We start from the raw sequence: 17,644 nt of genomic DNA, 5'->3' as shown, positions 1-17,644 counted from the left end.
CGCAAAGTGTTCAGTCCCTTATTCTCACTTCTTCACAGCTTCACTGTTTTAATACTTTGTTTGAACCTAATTTAATTACAAACAGGGGTTCGATTTTTTTAACACGATTATGCTCTACATTTCCCGATCCCGATTTCGTTCGCTCATTCTCTTTCATCCGTGTAATTTAGGTGAGTCGTAAATAATAACTATTTCGCATTGCGAAGATCTTTTTTTCAACCGAGGTATCCGTTTTTGTTTCTAATTTATTAGGATATGCATCGCGCTCGATATGCGGAAACGTCTTCGAAGAATTTATGTTCGACAACCGAAGTCGTTTTACGAGCTGTCTAATGATTCATTAACGGGGTATTACAACCTTCTAAATTTCATACCCAATGAAATAAGTTACTCCCGGAGTCTTCAGCTCGGAAATTTACGACCCATGACGGGTCGACTTCTGCAGATTTCCCGTGCGACATTACTTCTCCATTACAGTTGATCTGATTCGGAACCATCATCCCTTAACGGCGATTGTTGTCCTTAACAAAGGAATGGACGGTTGACCCGTTAACCGACTTTCATGCAAACACAATTCGGCACCAAATTACATTACACATGTAGATACCGTTTCGATTCGACCCAGCGGATTTACGTTCACAATTGCATAACGACTTGATTAATTTCTTGTTTTCGGCCGGTAGCTCTAAATACATATGAAGGAACAAAAACCACCCGAGAGCAGAACAGGATTGATTTCCCACCGATCGTGCTGCTGGTGCTGCTGCCGGGCCGGGGGCAAACACAAAAGTTAAACAAACAGATAAACACCGTTGTTCCCTTCGGAGAAAGGAAGATCCCGTCAAAGGACACAGTCGAGGATGCAAATGCGCTTCCCTAAACTGATTTGGTCAGTTTACCTGAGTCCATGACCGTTTCCAGTTTTCGCTTTCCTTCATTAGTTATGAGCGACACTGACAAGACAACGTCAAAAATATTTTTGACAACCGTAAAGTAAGGCCCGACGGGAAGGTTGCCGAAAAAGGGACTCCCTTAGCATCGAATTGGACCAATGCAACGAAGAGGTCCTCATTCAACAGGTAGGAAACCAAAGAAACATCCAAGGAAAACTGGAAGTGAGTTTTTAATTAAAAGCGTCTGCGTGTTTACATTGTGCGTGACCCTTCTACCGGGAAAAAGGTCACCATCCAAGCTGTGCTTATGGATGATGTGGTCAGACCAAAACAAATAGACAGCTAATGGGAAGGATCATCATCATTACCGGTTTGGGGAAGTCACTGCGAGCGATGCAGGGCTAATGAATTTTGATTAGTCGTCCATGGCCAGAAGCTATTGCCTAGTGCTTGATGCCGGGGTAATTTAAAAACCGTTGCCGGATGAAAAATAAAATACGTTTGTTTTGACGATACGATCTTTAAAAATGTGTTAATATTCAGCTAAAACATCTAACAATGTATCACACTTCTCCATTAAGCCTCGAAAACACCAGCTCCCATATCTCCATTAGTATCCCTTCAAAACTTCAGGAGTCCTGCCAAGACTTGGTAATTTGAAGGTGATTTAGTGGTGGTACGAATACGATTTATTTTTATATGAGAATCTGCGTTGAAAATATTGTTAAAACTAGAGGTGTGCGCCGGTCCAATGTTCAGCGACGGCGGCGTTTGTCAGGATTTTAGTAGGCGGCGGCAGCGTTTTTGGCGTCACGCCGAAAGCCATTTTAGCTGGCGTGGCGATTTTTTATATAACGTTTCTTTAATATTTTTTTTTTGGATTTCTTTGGGATATTTTCAAGACTTTAAAAGAAAAATCTAATAAACTTCTCCAAACTCAACACATCCAAGCGTTGAAAAGAATAAGTGAATTCTTTTAACAATTCCACACCTACGCTTCCCACTTTCAACCAACGTGTGCCTTTTTTTTGCGTTAAAAGTATACCACTCCTAAATAAAAACATGGGTAATTTAAATTCCCCGTTCTTAACTATTTTATTATAATTCACAACGATATGTTTTGCATTAAGCTTCATTTAACATCCGTATCAAATGATTTACACTCATTATATTTCATTTGTCCAAACCTCAACATATAACATGTAGATAGTCATTGATCGATCTGGTGGTAGGTTGAAGTGGCTCGATTATCCCACACGATAAAGCAGGAATTTGGTTTAACATAAAATCACCTTTTATTTCTGACAAGAGACATTACACGTATTGACTAATCTACGTTGTGATATATAATGACAATGACGTTCAGATGGCATCTTCTATATAATAAAAATGAAATGGTCTGTGTTCGTATCCGCATAACTCGAAAACGGCTGGATGGATTTTCTTCATTTCTTCAGCTGAAACGTTCAACATAGTTTCCGACGGGTTTATATGATATTTCCTCATGCGAAAATCATTAGTAGGATTGAGTATATCGTGAAAAGCTAAAATGAGGATTCGTATGGAAAATTAGCTTCGGCAGTTCACAACACGCATTTTCGCCTACTATGCAGGACAACGTCTGCCGGGTCGACTAGTACATTATAAACAGAAAGAGATAATCTACAAAAAACATTCGGGCTCTGCGCCGATATAATATATAAAAAGCAGCGTTGTTCAAACAGTCATTTTCATGGAACATATAAAATAAGAGCTCAGATGTTTGAAAAAAAAAAACATAATTTTGCGATTGGATGTCCCGTTTAAATTGATCAGGAAATAAAATCAGTATGTAAATTGGAACCAAAAACTATTGATAGTACAGAAATTTCAAATTTATCCGGTAAATTTATTTCTTCCATTTTTTACAACCCTGTTCAATAAAATAAATTTAAACCATTTTTTTATATTTATGCTCCACATATTTTCACAGAAACTGAAATTTGTAAATAAATCAAGATTTCCGGAAAGTTGTCCACTGAAATTATGTTTGAGATTCGTGGGTTTCCTGGATTTTCGGTGGAGCTTTTCACTGGATTTTGGAGAAGTGCAGCTAGCTCGTATACTGCATTCAGGTGAATAAGAACAGAGCTGGAGCTCGGACGTTTTCAAGAATAAGATCTTACGATGAAGGAAAACTGAACTCACAGAAAGTGAGGAACGACCTATCATTCAAGCTGCAAATATGGTGAATCTGTTCCATTATTGCAATATATGAAATTGATTTCCCTAAATACGGGCTAGGATCAAAGATATATAACTTGGATGTATATCCTTAGTATAAATCTAAAATCCCGGAATTGTAAATACATTGCATAAGGTACCTAGGGGCAAGTGGGACCTAAAAAAACGCTAGTTTAGCAAAATTGTTAACTCATACTTAGGAAACAGGGTATATCAGAACAGTAACCAAGGATACATCATTATATGCTTCCGTTGCTGAAGTGTAGACGCAATTACAAAAAATAATTGTAGCGACAGAAATAAATTCACCTGTAGGATCCACTTACCCCTTCAAACGGGACAAGTGAGACTTATTCTACTTTATACTGTCAAACGAAACTAATATGAAGAATTGTAGTTATAATTTCTGAGTCGTAGTATTTTCAGATCATGAATCGAGGATGGACTTTTGTTGTAGCAACAAGAAAAGGATTATAATCTTAGCATATATAAAAACACAAGTTCCAATACTCACGCTTCCACGGGTCTTCCGATGACAATTAACCGCCAGCTGAGGGTTGCGTACTTAGCTGGTAGTGCAGCCTGGGCACTGTTGTCCTTCTGACATCAGCTAGAGTGAGAGGGTGCGTCCTGTGGGGTCTGCCTAGGATGTGGTGGGGTTTGACAGTGGGCTCTGTTGAACTTCTATAAAAAGCTGCATGTGTCCTCAAGCAGGCCCTATCAAAGCGACCGTGTGCCGCTCAAAGCGCACTAGCCTAGTCCTGGTGTTGGGTGGGACTTTAAACAAATTGACCCGACTGACCGAGCGTCTGTTCACCAAGGAGGTGCGGCTCCAACAACGTCTGTTCTGGCATCCAGCGGCTGAGTATGAAATGCTATTCCCCGGAAGCTATACCTAAGATGGCAGCCTCATCCCGGTGGATAGAGAACCTTGGGCCAACAACCTACTGTTCCCGAAACATCAATTTGTTCGAGAATCCGATTATGAAAGAATATGGACTGATTTTACGGCGTCAACTCTTAGCGCGAAACAATCGACACGAATAGGAACATGGAACGTTTTAACCCTAGCCCAGCAGGGTAAATTGGCACAACTTGCCAATGAGTCACGCCGCATAAAGCTTGAGATCCTGGGACTGAGTGAAGTCCGTTGGCCAAACTTTGGAGAACACAGAACGCCGTCAGGACAAGTTCTGCTATACTCTGGTTTACGAGGTGAACACGCTCCCCAGCATCGCGGAGTTGGCTTCCTACTAAGCGCTCAGGCACACTCTGCGCTTATGAAGTGGGAACCTATACGTGAAAGGATAATCGTTGCCAGATTTAGAACACGGGTCCGAAACCATACTATAATCCAATGTTATGCACCAACCAATAATGCCGATCTGCAAGACAAAGAAAAGCTCTACAGCGAACTCAATGCCGTCATAGATAGAATTCCGAAGGGTGATATCAAGATATGTATGGGCGACTTCAATGCGATGATCGGATTCGAAAACTCGAGCCATGAGCACATCATGGGACGCCATGGGCTCGGAGAAATGAGCGAAAACGGAGAGCTGTTGTAATAACGACATGGTGATCGGGGATCGCTCTTCACTCATAGTCCGGTTCACAAGGTCACGTGGGTCTCCCGTGACGGCTATACAGAAAATCAAATCGACCACATCTGCATCAGCCGAAAATGGAAACGGAGCCTCCTTGATGTACGGAATAAACGTAGTGCCGAGATCATGTCTGATCATCACCTTCTCATCGGCGAAATACGCCACCGCATTGCGCGGATTCGTCGACAGGAGGAAAGATGCCACTGTGTAATGGTCCTTCGTTGAAGAACTGGAGACGCATGCTGCAGTTATTCCGGAAGGTGGCAGCGTCGAAGACCAATGGACCGCCATCAAGAATGCCTTCATCGCCACCAGCGAGAACAATCTGGGCGAACTACGCACCAAGAGAAAACAATGGATCACCGATGAGACCTGGAGGAAGATAAAGGAGCGAAGAGAAGCCAAAGCCGCGATAGAGCGATCGAAAACCAGAGGAGCCAAAGTCTTAGCCCGTCAACGATACGCGGCTCTTGAGAAGGAAGTAAAACGCTCATGTTGACGGGACAAGCGAGCGTGGGCAGACTCTCTGGCCGACGAAGGAGAGAGAGCCGCCGCAACCAGGGACATTCGCCTCCTCTACTATATCTCACGACGCCTAAGCGGGGCGAAGATGAATTAAACGATGCCTGTGAAAGAAGCGAATGATCAGTTATTGACCGACCCAACTGACCAGCTGAAATGCTGGTTCGAGCACTTCGAACAACTTTTTCAAGTGCCTGCCAGGCCATCACCACCTCGGCATGATCTGCCTAGGATCCGATGTATAACACGCGTCAATACCGAAGCTCCATCACTGCTAGAGATTCAAACAGCCATCCAAAGCATGAAATCGAATAAAGCCCCAGGGGTCGACCGCATATCAGCCGAGATGCTCAAAGCTGACCCCATGACATCCGCTCAACTACTGCATCGTTTATTTCGTAATATCTGGAGAAAATCATCGGCCTCATCGAAGCACAGTACGAGGCCTTTTCGTGTAGAGTGCTGCACAATGGGGTCCTGTCCGACCCTATCCGGGTCGTAGCTGGTGTGAGGCAATGATGTATTCTATCACCGTTACTGTTCCTCATCGTAATCGATGAGATTCTGGTAGATGCGATTGACCGTGAACCAAACCGAGGGCTGTTATGGCAGCCTATAACCATGGAGCACCTAAACGACTTCGAATTGGCTGATGACGTTGCACTCCTCGCGCAACGGCGCTCTGATATGCAGAGTAAGCTCAACGACCTTGCCGAGAGCTCCTCCTCGGCAGGTTTAGTCATCAACGCAACAAAACCAAATCGTAATGTAAACACGGTGACTCCTTCCAGTTTCACAGTAGCCGGGCAACCAGTGGAGAATGTGTAAATCTGTAAACAAGCATTAGACTGGAACCCAGCGGGACATCGCAGCAGAGGCAGACCCAGAGGCTCATGGCGGCGAAGCCTCAATAAAGAAATAAAAGAAGTCGACCGAAATCTAACCTGGCAACAGGTTAAAATGATAGCCGGCCAACGCTCAGGATGGAGATCTTTCAAGTCGGCCCTTTGCACCACCGGAGGTGTACAGGATCCATAAGTAAGTAGGTAAAATATATAAAAACAAGACAATGGCTCCCCGAGCAAAGCTTGAGAGCAAATCGTTAACTAATTTTGTTGTAGTGAAATCGCCTAATTTTGATAACTCAGGTTGATACCCTTTTGGTCGTTTTAACGGTTAAAAGATCAAAGTCTACAGCAGAAAAATCTTACTGTGACATCAAATCGAAAACTATTCCTGCTATCGATGAGAGCAAATCGAAAACTAATTTTGATATTGGTTCCGATAACAAAATAAGTACACAGTTTGATGTCAGATCATACAATTTAGAAATCAACAGCAAAATGAGATCAAAATATGTAATCAGTCATGATGATTCATATTTGAAAACAAATTATTATTTCATTTTGATATCAATATCAAAATATGTTTTCTATATGCTCTCATTATGTTTTCGGACTTTGCTCGGGTCAACCGTCTAAGACGAGTTTAGTACTCTTCATTTAATTCCACTACGTTTTGTTATCTTTGCAGATACGTATTTCGACTGCAATTGTGTGGTCGTCTTCAGTGGCTCCTAGGTACTTGTCTCGACTAAGTTGAGTACGTTGAAAGTTCTGCTTCATCTTTCCAAAACATTGTTACCAATAAAAACGTTCATCGATTTATCGGCAGCCATAGTAGCCACTTACCCCGTATTTTCACTTGCCCTGGGGTACATTATACCCATTTGATAACTGAATGTATTTTTGCGAGGCTTACTGTGCTGAAATTTACATTAAGATTTGGTCTGAGCTTCTTGTTATTGGGTCTTTGGATGCACAGTAGAGCTATCACCTTCTACCTCCTGGACTAAAAATGTGTTCATGTATGGATAAAAATATCAACAAATATATGAAGACATATTTCTTCCATAAAAGCACTGCTGGAAATAGAATGAAAACACACACAAAAATCTGATGAACTTTTCCAGAAGATTCTATAAGTTTTTCCAAAATTTGGAAATTATTTTCGGTTTTTCCAGGAACTTCTTTGAAGTTTAGTGAATTCTTTGTAAATTACCAAGAAAAGCTCTTTGGAATTCCCAAATAAAACTGTTTGTAATTTCAGCAGAAAATTCGTCGTTTACATGAGAAACTTCTGAAAATCTTAACTTCTACAGGAAAATCTTTGGAAATTCACGGAAAGTTCTAATTGAGTTTCTATTGGCTAATCTTCCAAATTTGCACAGAAAATTCTTAATAACTGTAGGAGAGTGCGGCTGGTAGAATTACTGTTTTCACATTGGCTTTCTCAGTCTAGAATAAGTAAGACGGCTAGTTTGACATGGCCAACGATAAATCAGTAAAATCTAAAGCATTTCTGCGGGAGACAAAGGAGTTCTCAAGAAAAATTCAAGGGAATTTTAACGGAAACTTAGAATTACCACGGAGGGTTGTTCAAAATGTGGATTTCAATGAAAAAAAATCTTTGGATTTCAACGCTTTGGCCTAATATGACATACGGCCAAACTGGTAATTTAGCCGAAAACGTCGTTTGCCCTAATAGGTCGTTTGGTCGAATAGGTCATCAGCCTGAAAATGTCGTTTGGTCAAAATGGTCGTTTTACAGAATGGGTCATTTGGCCGGGAATATAGTTTGAGCTTTGAAAAAAAATTGGGTATTCAACTGAAAACCAGAAATAGAGCGCGTTTCAGAAAGCAACTCTCTCATACGCGACTACATGTTAAAGAAAAACAGACCAATTTAATGTAAAACAGAAAAGTATGTGTATTGTTTCAACATCCCACGAAACCATATTATTCGTTGATCTATTCTTTAACATAATTTCTTTTATTAAACTAGCTCTTTATTTAAGAAGATGAATTATTTCCTGCATGAAAAAAACATGTTTAATTTATTTTATTCTATAAAACGAAAAAGGATAATTTTATGTAATGTCAAATAAAATGTACTTTGTCGTTTTTTGTTTATGTGGTTGACGCCCACCAGAATCATTCGATAAACGTGAAGTAAGCTATTTCTTAAATAGATGAGCCCTCTAATGTTTTGAACAGTAATTTCACTCTCAAGACTCAACAATGTAACAATGACAAAAATGTCAACTGTGATTTTGACAATTGAATCGGGTGTCAGTCTCACGTCGTGTGTCGTCCACGCGCGTTCCGATTTGGTGGGCCCGCTTAGTTTTACCGAAAGAGACATGCAGCCGAAATGGGTGTTTAACCGAACTGGTAATTTGGCCGAAAAAAATCGTTTAACCGAATTTGACCGAAAATGCCGTTTGATAGGAATGGTCATTTGGCCCAAAAATGTCCTTTCTGCAAAACAACCCTTTCGGCCTAACGGCATTTTCTCTCAAATGAAGAAATCGGCAACTTCAAAATGATCAATTCAGATGACCGACACTTTTCAAAGAACGTAGCAGAAAGGACATTTTTAAGCCAACGGCATTTTTGGTCAATTGATCTATATTCGGTCAAACGACTTTTTCGGTCGAACGGCATTTTCAGCCAAATGACCTGTTAGGGCAAACAACTTTTTACAAGTTCGTCCAATTGTTCCTTTTCACTGTAAGTCGCTTTCGGCCAAACTACATTTTCGATCAAACCAGTTTTGATCTGACAACTAGGGCTTCCATTTTTCCCGGGAATCAACTTCCCGGGAAACGGGAAATGAAATAATAATTTCCCGGGATTTCCCGGGATCCCGGGAAATTTAAAAAAACTCTCGAAACCAATTCAAAATCGTAGTTTCAATTTTGTAGTAAAATATGATGTTGGAAATATACATTAGACATCAGGGATGCTTGCTATTTTGTTCTCAAATTATGAAAGAGTTGTTGAAAGCCTGAGAATGTTTTTGATCAGTTCGAAAAGCGTTAACTCCTTCTACAAAACGTTCGCCATGTCATGAGTATTAGTATCTGCTCTGGCTCAAACGTAAGATCTACAGTGTCCTGATGAGCTCCGCTATGTGCTACTTTTCCATATTTTTTTATAAACTTTTTCAGGTTGTATCCGCATTTTTTTTCAGTTTTTGGACAACGACAGCTTAGAGAGATTCTCTTCTATTATCGCCAAAATATTCCTAACTTGAACTATTCTTATACTCGACAACTTTTTTTGTGTATAGAATCTTCAGGTCAACTTTGAAGGATAAACCATTTTTATTCATGTACGTTCACTTGAACACATTTTGTATTTAAAGCAGATGAATGTAATATTTGAAATGAGAATTCTTCCATTCGAAATAAAAAAGAGCTTTCAGGTGAGTGCTTGATTGCCGTACTTTGATGATTCTGACTATAACATTTTTTTTCAGTCAAACTATGCTTGTAATGCCGAAGCCGAACAGCACCTAAAAATGAAATGAAATGTTTCAGAAATATCTCAAAATACAAACGAGTTTTCAGAATATGAGTTTGTTCGGGAATTGAATAAAAAAGGATTGAAGGTCTTAAAATTTGTTTGACAATAATAGGACAAACCTGCCAAAGCGGTCACTGCTATTGCCTGAATATCTGCGAACATTGGTATACCTCTATAGCTATAGCTCTGCTGTTTCACCACAGACACTCAATTTTTAATTCGACTTCACAACACTTACCGGCGTTTGAATCTACTGAATAAACGAACGATAAATACAAACTGGTTCTTTGTCTCGCCTCCGCACCGTATCATTCTGTGGTATTTTCAGTTATAACTTAAATTCTTAAAATTCAAAAGTGAAATAAATAGTAAGATGATGCTTGTAAAAAAATATTATTGATACCCCAAAATCCGTTATCATCAAATTTAAAAAATAAGACAATTATTACAAAATATTTTAGTATGTTCATTTCCCGGGAAATTCGAGAAATTGATACATAAATCCCGGGAATCGGGAATCCCGGGAAATATGATTTCCCGGGAAATCGTTTACGGGAATGGAAGCCCTACTGACAACAGTATCCGTTAAACGTTTAGTTTTGCTAAATGGTACTTGGCTAGATGTCTTTTGGCCTAAAGGCCAGTATCGACTTAAAATTAGAGTGGTTCCGGAGTTTTGTTCAATTGTCAATTGACAAAAAGGCTCCAGTAGCCTTGCGAGCAAAGGCGTAGGCTTGCCAATCTGGAGATGGCGAGTTCGATCGTCGGTCCGGTCTAGGATGTTTCCGGGTTGGAAACATTCTCAACTCCCTGGGCGTGATGTATCCATTGTACTTGCCACACAAGATACATACTCATGCAATGGTGGGCATGGGAAAGCTTTTAATTAATAACTGAGGAAATGCTAACAGTCCGAAATTCAGTCATTGGCATTTGCCCGTATAACCGGTTTGACCAAATGACATTTTAGACGGGGAAGGGTCATTTGATCGAAACCCATTCGGCCGAAAGCCATTTGGCCGAATGCCACTAGGCCGAAAGTTGTTTGGCCGAACAGACCATTAGGCCGAAAGTCATTTGGCCGAATGGGTCATTTGGCCGAAAGGGTCGTTTGGCCGAAAGGGTCATTTGGCCGAAAGGGTCATTTGGCCGAAAGGGTCATTTGGCCGAAAGGGTCGTTTGGCCGAAAGAGTCGTTTGACCGAAAGGGTTGTTTGACCGAAAGGGTCGTTTAGCTGAAAGGGTTGTTTGCCCGAAATGGTAATTTGGCCGAAAAAGTCGTTTGGCCGAAAGGGTCGTTTGGCCGAAAGGGCTGTTTGGAAGAAAGGGTTGTTTCGCCGAATGGGTCGTTTGACCGAATGGGTCATTTAGTCGAGAGGGTCATTTGGCCGAAATGGTCGTTTGGCCGGAAGGGTCGTTTGACCGAAAGGGTTGTTTGACCGAAAGGGTCGTTTGGCCGAAAGGATTGTTTGCCCGAAAGGGTCATTTGGCCGAAAAAGTCGTTTGGCCGAAAGGGTCGTTTGGCCGAAAGGGCTGTTTGGAAGAAAGAGTTGTCTCGCCGAATGGGTCGTTTGACCGAATGGGTCATTTGGCCGAAAGGGTAATTTGGTCCAAACGACATTTTCGGCCTAATGACCCTTTCGACCAAACGACCCTTTCGGCCAAATGACCCTTTCGGCCAAACGACCTTTTCCGCCTAATTACCCTTTCGTCCAAACGACTCTTTCGACCAAACGACCTTTTCGGCCAAACGACCCTTTCGGCCAAATTACGCATTCGGCCAAATGACTTTCGGCCATATGAGTTTCGATGGCTTGTTCGGCCTAGTGGCCGAATGGGTTTCTGCCAAATGCCCCTTCCCCCTCAATTGGAACTTTCCGTAAATATTCCGAATACTTTCCTGTATAAATTTGGAACAACTTCCCGTGAAAACTCTGGGGAGATTTTCATGTAAATTTAAAACAATTTCCTTTGGTAAATGCAAAGAGCTCCTCTTGGTAATTCCAAGGTTTTCTCGAAATAGGAAAGTAGTTCACGTGGAAAATCTGAAAATTATTTCCAAATAAAAATTTTGGAAAACCTTGAAGAATTTTATGGGGAAGTTCATAAAATTTTTTAGGTGAAATTCAAAAGATTCTCCCGTTAATGTCTTGAAAATATCCAAAACGACTAATTCAGCCGAACGACACTATCGGCCAAATGTCCATTTCGGCCAGTAGCTCTTTCGACCAAATGAATATTTAGACCAAAGGGCCTTTTCGGCCATTAAGCTATTCGGCCAACGGATTTTTTTAGACAAAGGAACTGTTCGACCAAATGACATTCAAATGACACCAAATGCCAAATAACTTTAGGCTAGATACCCTAGTAAATTCTGAAAAAAATGGGAGCAAATAAAAAACATATTTTTATTTTGACTTCAATTTTTTTCATAATTTGTTTTCAAATATGAATCATCATGATTGATTACATCTTCTTCTTCTTATTGGCATTACATCCCCACACTGGGACAGAGCCACCTCGCAGCTTAGTGTTCATTAAACACTTCCACAGTTATTAACTGCAAGGTTTCTAAGCCAGGTTACCGTTTTTGCATTCGTATATCATGAGGCTAGCACGATGATACTTTTATGCCCAGGGAAGTCGAGACAATTTCCCATCCGAAAATTGCCTAGACTGGCACCGGGAATCGAACACAGCCATCCTCAGCATGGTCTTGCTTTGTAGCCGCAAGTCGAGGGCCCGATTGATTACATATTTTGATCTAATTTCGCTGTAGACTACTAAATTGAATGATATGACATCAAACTGTGTACTTATTTTGTTATCGGAAATTAATATCAAAATTAGTTTTCGATTTGCTCTCATCGACAGCAGTCAGACTCTCAGTCTTGATTTCTTCAGCTAAATAAATTGCTGCTGAAAGACTCCTATCCGTTTAAAAAATCAATTTCAATGAGATATTTTTTGGATTTCAATGGGAAATCCTTCGCAATATTCACACGAAGTTTTGCTTAGTTTTTACGGATAGCTTTTCGAAGTTTTAACATGAAATTGTATGTAAATTTCATGGAAATCATAGGCATCTTCTCGAAAAGTTCTCTGGAGTTTCAACGTGATGTTGTAGAGATCTATCAGGAAATTATACGGAAATTCCACTAAATCTTCGAAATTTCCACTGAAAATTTTGCGGACTTCTTCAAATTTAAATCGGCGGGGAAATATTAGATCAGCGGCGTGACAAATTTTAAACAAAATATTGGCGGCGACGGCGTGCCACAAACTGTCGGCAATGGTGGCGCCGTGGCGCGGCGGCGCACACCTCCAGTTGAAACTGTTGAGGCTGTCAGGTTACACCTAAGTATACCTAGCATGCTGTAGAGCTTCCTCAAGCATTCAGGGTCCCAAGGTTCTATTTAACCACATACAGCCAGCGTCTTCGAAGCCTTCCACGGGCTGCAGTTTGCTACTAAAGGATAGTTTGGATGAACCAAGGTATCAAAACTATCTTCCGATGTCTGTTGATCTCCCAGGAGATGTAATGAGTAAGGGAAAAAAAACTACTGTCACAACTGGTGATCGCAAGTCACGAACTCAAGAACATTTTGGATGACCCAGAATATCCCAGAACAATCTAGCGGTATTTTTTACCTCCACAAAAATGTTAGGAACAGGGTCAAACAGACTTTGAGTAACGAAAAATGCTTCTTTGGAAACTGTCCATCCCAAATTGTAAGCCAAAAGACAGTTTGGATGCCCTAAGATTTGCCAAAACTACATTTTCCGACGCATGTTGACCTTCCAGGAGATGGTTATGGTTATGGTTGATCACGTATCAAAATAATAAGAAACAAAACACCCTGTTGCTACGGCTGTTGATTAATGTTCTGATATCAAGGACATTTTGAATAACCTTGGGCCCAAACTCAAGAATAGTTTGGTTGAATCAGAATATCTTTCGGAAGTTTCTACGGAAATTACTCCGAAAGTTCCTGCGGAAGTTCCTTCAGGAAGGTCCTCCGGAAGTTCCTTCAGAAAGTTTCTTCAGGAAATTTCTCAGGAACTTCTTTCGGTAGTTCCTTAAGAATTTCTCCAGGAAGTTCCTCAGGAAGTTCCTCCGGAAGTTCTTCTAGAAGTTCTTCCGGAAGTTCCTCAGGAAGTTTCTCTGGAAGTTCCTCAGGAGGTTCCTCTGGAAATTTCTTCAGGCTTTTCTCTAGAAGTACCTAAAAGAATTCTTCCGTAAATACCTCACATATCTTTATAGGCAGTTCATATTAGAATTCTTCCAAAACGTCTTCTCGTTTTCTTCCGGTGATTTATTAAGAACTTCCTCCCAGTGTTTCTCGGGAAGTTCTTCCTGGTATTCATTTGCGCGTTTATTTGGAAATCTAAAATGGAAAACGAGCCACTTCAAAATTTTGCTGTTCCTTCCGCAATTTCCCTGAATATTCTTTACAAAATTTCTGAAAGGATTTCCCCAAGAATAAACATTTCTCGTAGTTCTTTAACTTTTTTAATTTGATAAACCCATTTTTAAGTTCGTTCGATTTTTTCGATTTTTTGTTAAATATTTTGAAAATAGTAAAAGGTGTTAAAAATTTGTATTCTTTTCCTTTCTTTGCTTAACTTAGCTTTTATCTCTTATATCAATCAAGTCCATATAATGTTTTGCTATTCAGTTCACGGTTTCTACCCGGGCAGCAAAAGTAGTGTAAATTTGATGACATGTATACACACAGCAGCTTCAAACCAACGAATAAACGTTGGATATGCAACCAAATTGAATTGCATTTTACAAGCTTGCCCATTTTGAGTTCAATTAGATTTACAATAGCATTAAAGTTTGATTAAATATTTCGTTTGCAAGCTCAAAATATGTGCATAAAAATACATTTTAAATCTTGTCATATTTTTATCTGTGTAGGATTGCCAATAAGGAGTTCTATTCTCGGTCCGACCTAGGATGTTCTCGGGTGCAAAACATTCTCGACTCCCTGGGCATAGTGTATCCATTGTACTTGTCACACAAGATACATATGTAAAGGGTGTACGGAATCAAATTGCACCACTTTCAAAAGTCGATAACATTTCACCTACTGGGCTGAATACAACGAAATTTTGTGAAAGACGGCTTCAGCATGTGTTATTCACACTGCGTGAATTTCATTAAGAAACTTCCAGTAGTTACAGCCGAAGGAACAGGACGCTTGAAAATAAATCTTGCGCATTCACCTCCATATTCCACATCTTATAAAAAGATGTTAGTAATCCAATTTTTTGCCTTTGACACCGATATCACCAGAATTGCGGCAGATTGAAAGATACTGGTCTGGAATGAAAAGACGAGCTTCGGAAGCCTCCAAAATTGATTATTACGGAACATAAAATGCGTCAACATTTCGTATTGGTTTCTAACTCCAACGTTAACATTTTCGTTTATCCTATTAGTCGGAGGTAAACTTTTCAAAAAACTTTCTTTTTTGTCGCTTCTATAGTAAACAACCAAATCAAAAAAATATAAAAAGTGCTGAAATCTAATTTTGGACTGATATTCGTCAAGAGCATCAATCTCATTGTTCAGGCCGGCTCGCACTGCAGCACTTTTTGAATTTTTGTTTTCGATTTTTGCAATAGTTAGAGGCGTCAAAAATATGGGTTCGTTGGGAAAGTTGACTTTAATTAAGTTAAATAATCGACTGCGACAATAAAATTAGTTAATTTTTTGTTGGGATAGATTGCAGGATGAAAAATGTTAGTCAGGGACATGTACAAAATCTTATGAGTTCATTTAAGCAAAGAGTTTCAGCATTTGGATGTATTTAAGAATTACAGTGAAACAGTGATACATAGTCAAAGCTTCTATATTGTATTTCAGTCCCTGAAAATTTCATGACATTCGGTTGATAGACTAATTTTTGGCGAGTAGTTGAAAGTGGTGCAATTTGGTTCCGTACACCCTTTACTCATGCAATTTGGCGAGCATAGAAAAGCTTTTAATTACAACAACTGAGGAAATACTAAAAAAATACTAAGTTGAAAAGCAGGCCAAGTTCCAGTTGTAATTGAAGATATATGTAGAGCCATTAAAGAAGAAGAATTAGAAGAAGAAGGACATTGTTCAATTTCCCAACAAAGAACTTCATCCGCAACTTTGTCCTCGATCTGTTTCTAATCTCATGTTGAAATCGTCCCACGTGATAGGTGCAACATCACGCATATCACCTCTCCTAAACACGATCAACAGCTTCTACTGCTGGCTGGTGGGCGACGGGCAGAGTAAGTGACGCGCACCAGAGAAGGGAACAAGAAAAATTGTTTTATTATCATTTATACCTCTTTGTTCCACGAAAGCCGAAAGATGAAAATAAAAATAACACCCAGCTGAAAAGACGTTTAAAAACGTTTTGTTTTCTTTTGTTCCGCTTGTTTTTCGTCGTCGGTCTCCCGTCGCCCGCCTCGCCCTGCCATCATCGCCCAAGCTTCCAAGGAAATTGGACTCGAAGGTGTAGGTTCGTTACGAACCTTCATAGATCAAGGGGTCTTCTGGACGGGGCGAGGTGAGATCGTGATCGTGTGTGCGTTGTCTTCGTCAAATGATATCCCACCAACAACAACGGGCAGCCTGAAAGTAGGTGCCAGAATGTCTGGCACGTCTGGCTGCTGACCCGACCGTCCAACGTTTTTTGTCGCTGCCTTGTTCCTAGATGAACTGAAAGGTTGTGGATTCACTATGAACGAAATGTAATGATGTGTAATGATGTAAACCGAAAAACAGATCCAGTATCTACGTGTCCGCATGTTCGCATTCAGGGTGTTTCAGAGATTAAAATTAGAAAACTTATTAAATTTGTAGACTTTTCATTGAAACAAGAGGCAAGAAAACTACTATGTGATTTCATCGAAGTTTTTGTAAAAGAATGTTGTCAGGAGAGAAACAGACCCCCGTGGTTCATCAATTTCTGGTGTTATGTTTTTTTCCTCGGATGGTATATTTCTCTATTCTTCTCATCTCACCTTTTGGAATGGTACAGTCACAATGCCGCAAACGATGCCTCTCAATCTAAATGTGTTCGAGTTATGAGCAGCAACAAAAGGTGTCATAAATGGCTGTAAAATAGTTGATTAGATGGAATTCCATTTGGAGAATGGGTACACTGTTAATTCTGAACTGCGACTAATGAGTCATATGCGAGAACAAAATATTCGTAAAAGCAATTCGCAGTGTATCTCTTCTAAGTCCGTTAGAAAAGCACACGGCACGCAAACGTGGCCTGGCATATCGGTGTCTCGTTTTCGATTGGGACGGATCGATAAATCCAACACCTGACCGGTCGAAATTCCGGCCGATTATTACTGCCGAAATATGCGGCATTGGTCGAGCAAGGATCGCACTGTGGAGAACCTTTTATGACCCCCATCGGAGCACCTTTTAATGCACAGAACTGCGGTGGTTGTCTTCCTTTCCCGCTGCCATCTGAATTTACACCCGTGACGCGACCTCCTTTTACACCCGGTATCGTTCACAATCGTCGTCAGCGTTAAGCTTTCGTAACGAATCGGTTTGGACGTGCGGTGTGTGCACTTTTGGATCCAAGATGGTTATGCTGAACAGCAGTGATGCCATATTTAGGTCGTTTTTGCTTCCGAGGATGAACATGCTGATAGTAATCTCGTAGACAAGAATCTTCTGATTGCTATACATAAATATATTCATATGACTGTGTTGACATAAATAAGTACACATTAATTAGTTTATTGTAAAGAAATTCTATTTCTTGTAAAATGATTATTTTAGCTCTTGAAATTATTTTCTATTGAAGACTGGTTTACGAAGAATTAAATTTTTCCTGATCAAAAATTGATTAGGATCCTATGAAAATCGTACCATTCGTGTTAATTCTTGTACTTCGTATCACCCCATCCAAAGTAATGTATATGCGTTGATCTGCTCCTGAAGTGTATTCAGAGACCCACGACTAGCTTCGTCTATTTCAAGTGTTTTACTTAATAAATCTTCCTACTTACCGGCA

The sequence above is a fragment of the Armigeres subalbatus genome, chromosome 3, assembly GCF_024139115.2.
Source record: "Armigeres subalbatus isolate Guangzhou_Male chromosome 3, GZ_Asu_2, whole genome shotgun sequence".
NCBI classification, from domain to species: Eukaryota; Metazoa; Arthropoda; class Insecta; order Diptera; family Culicidae; genus Armigeres; species Armigeres subalbatus.
This window is presented reverse-complemented; position numbering follows the sequence as displayed.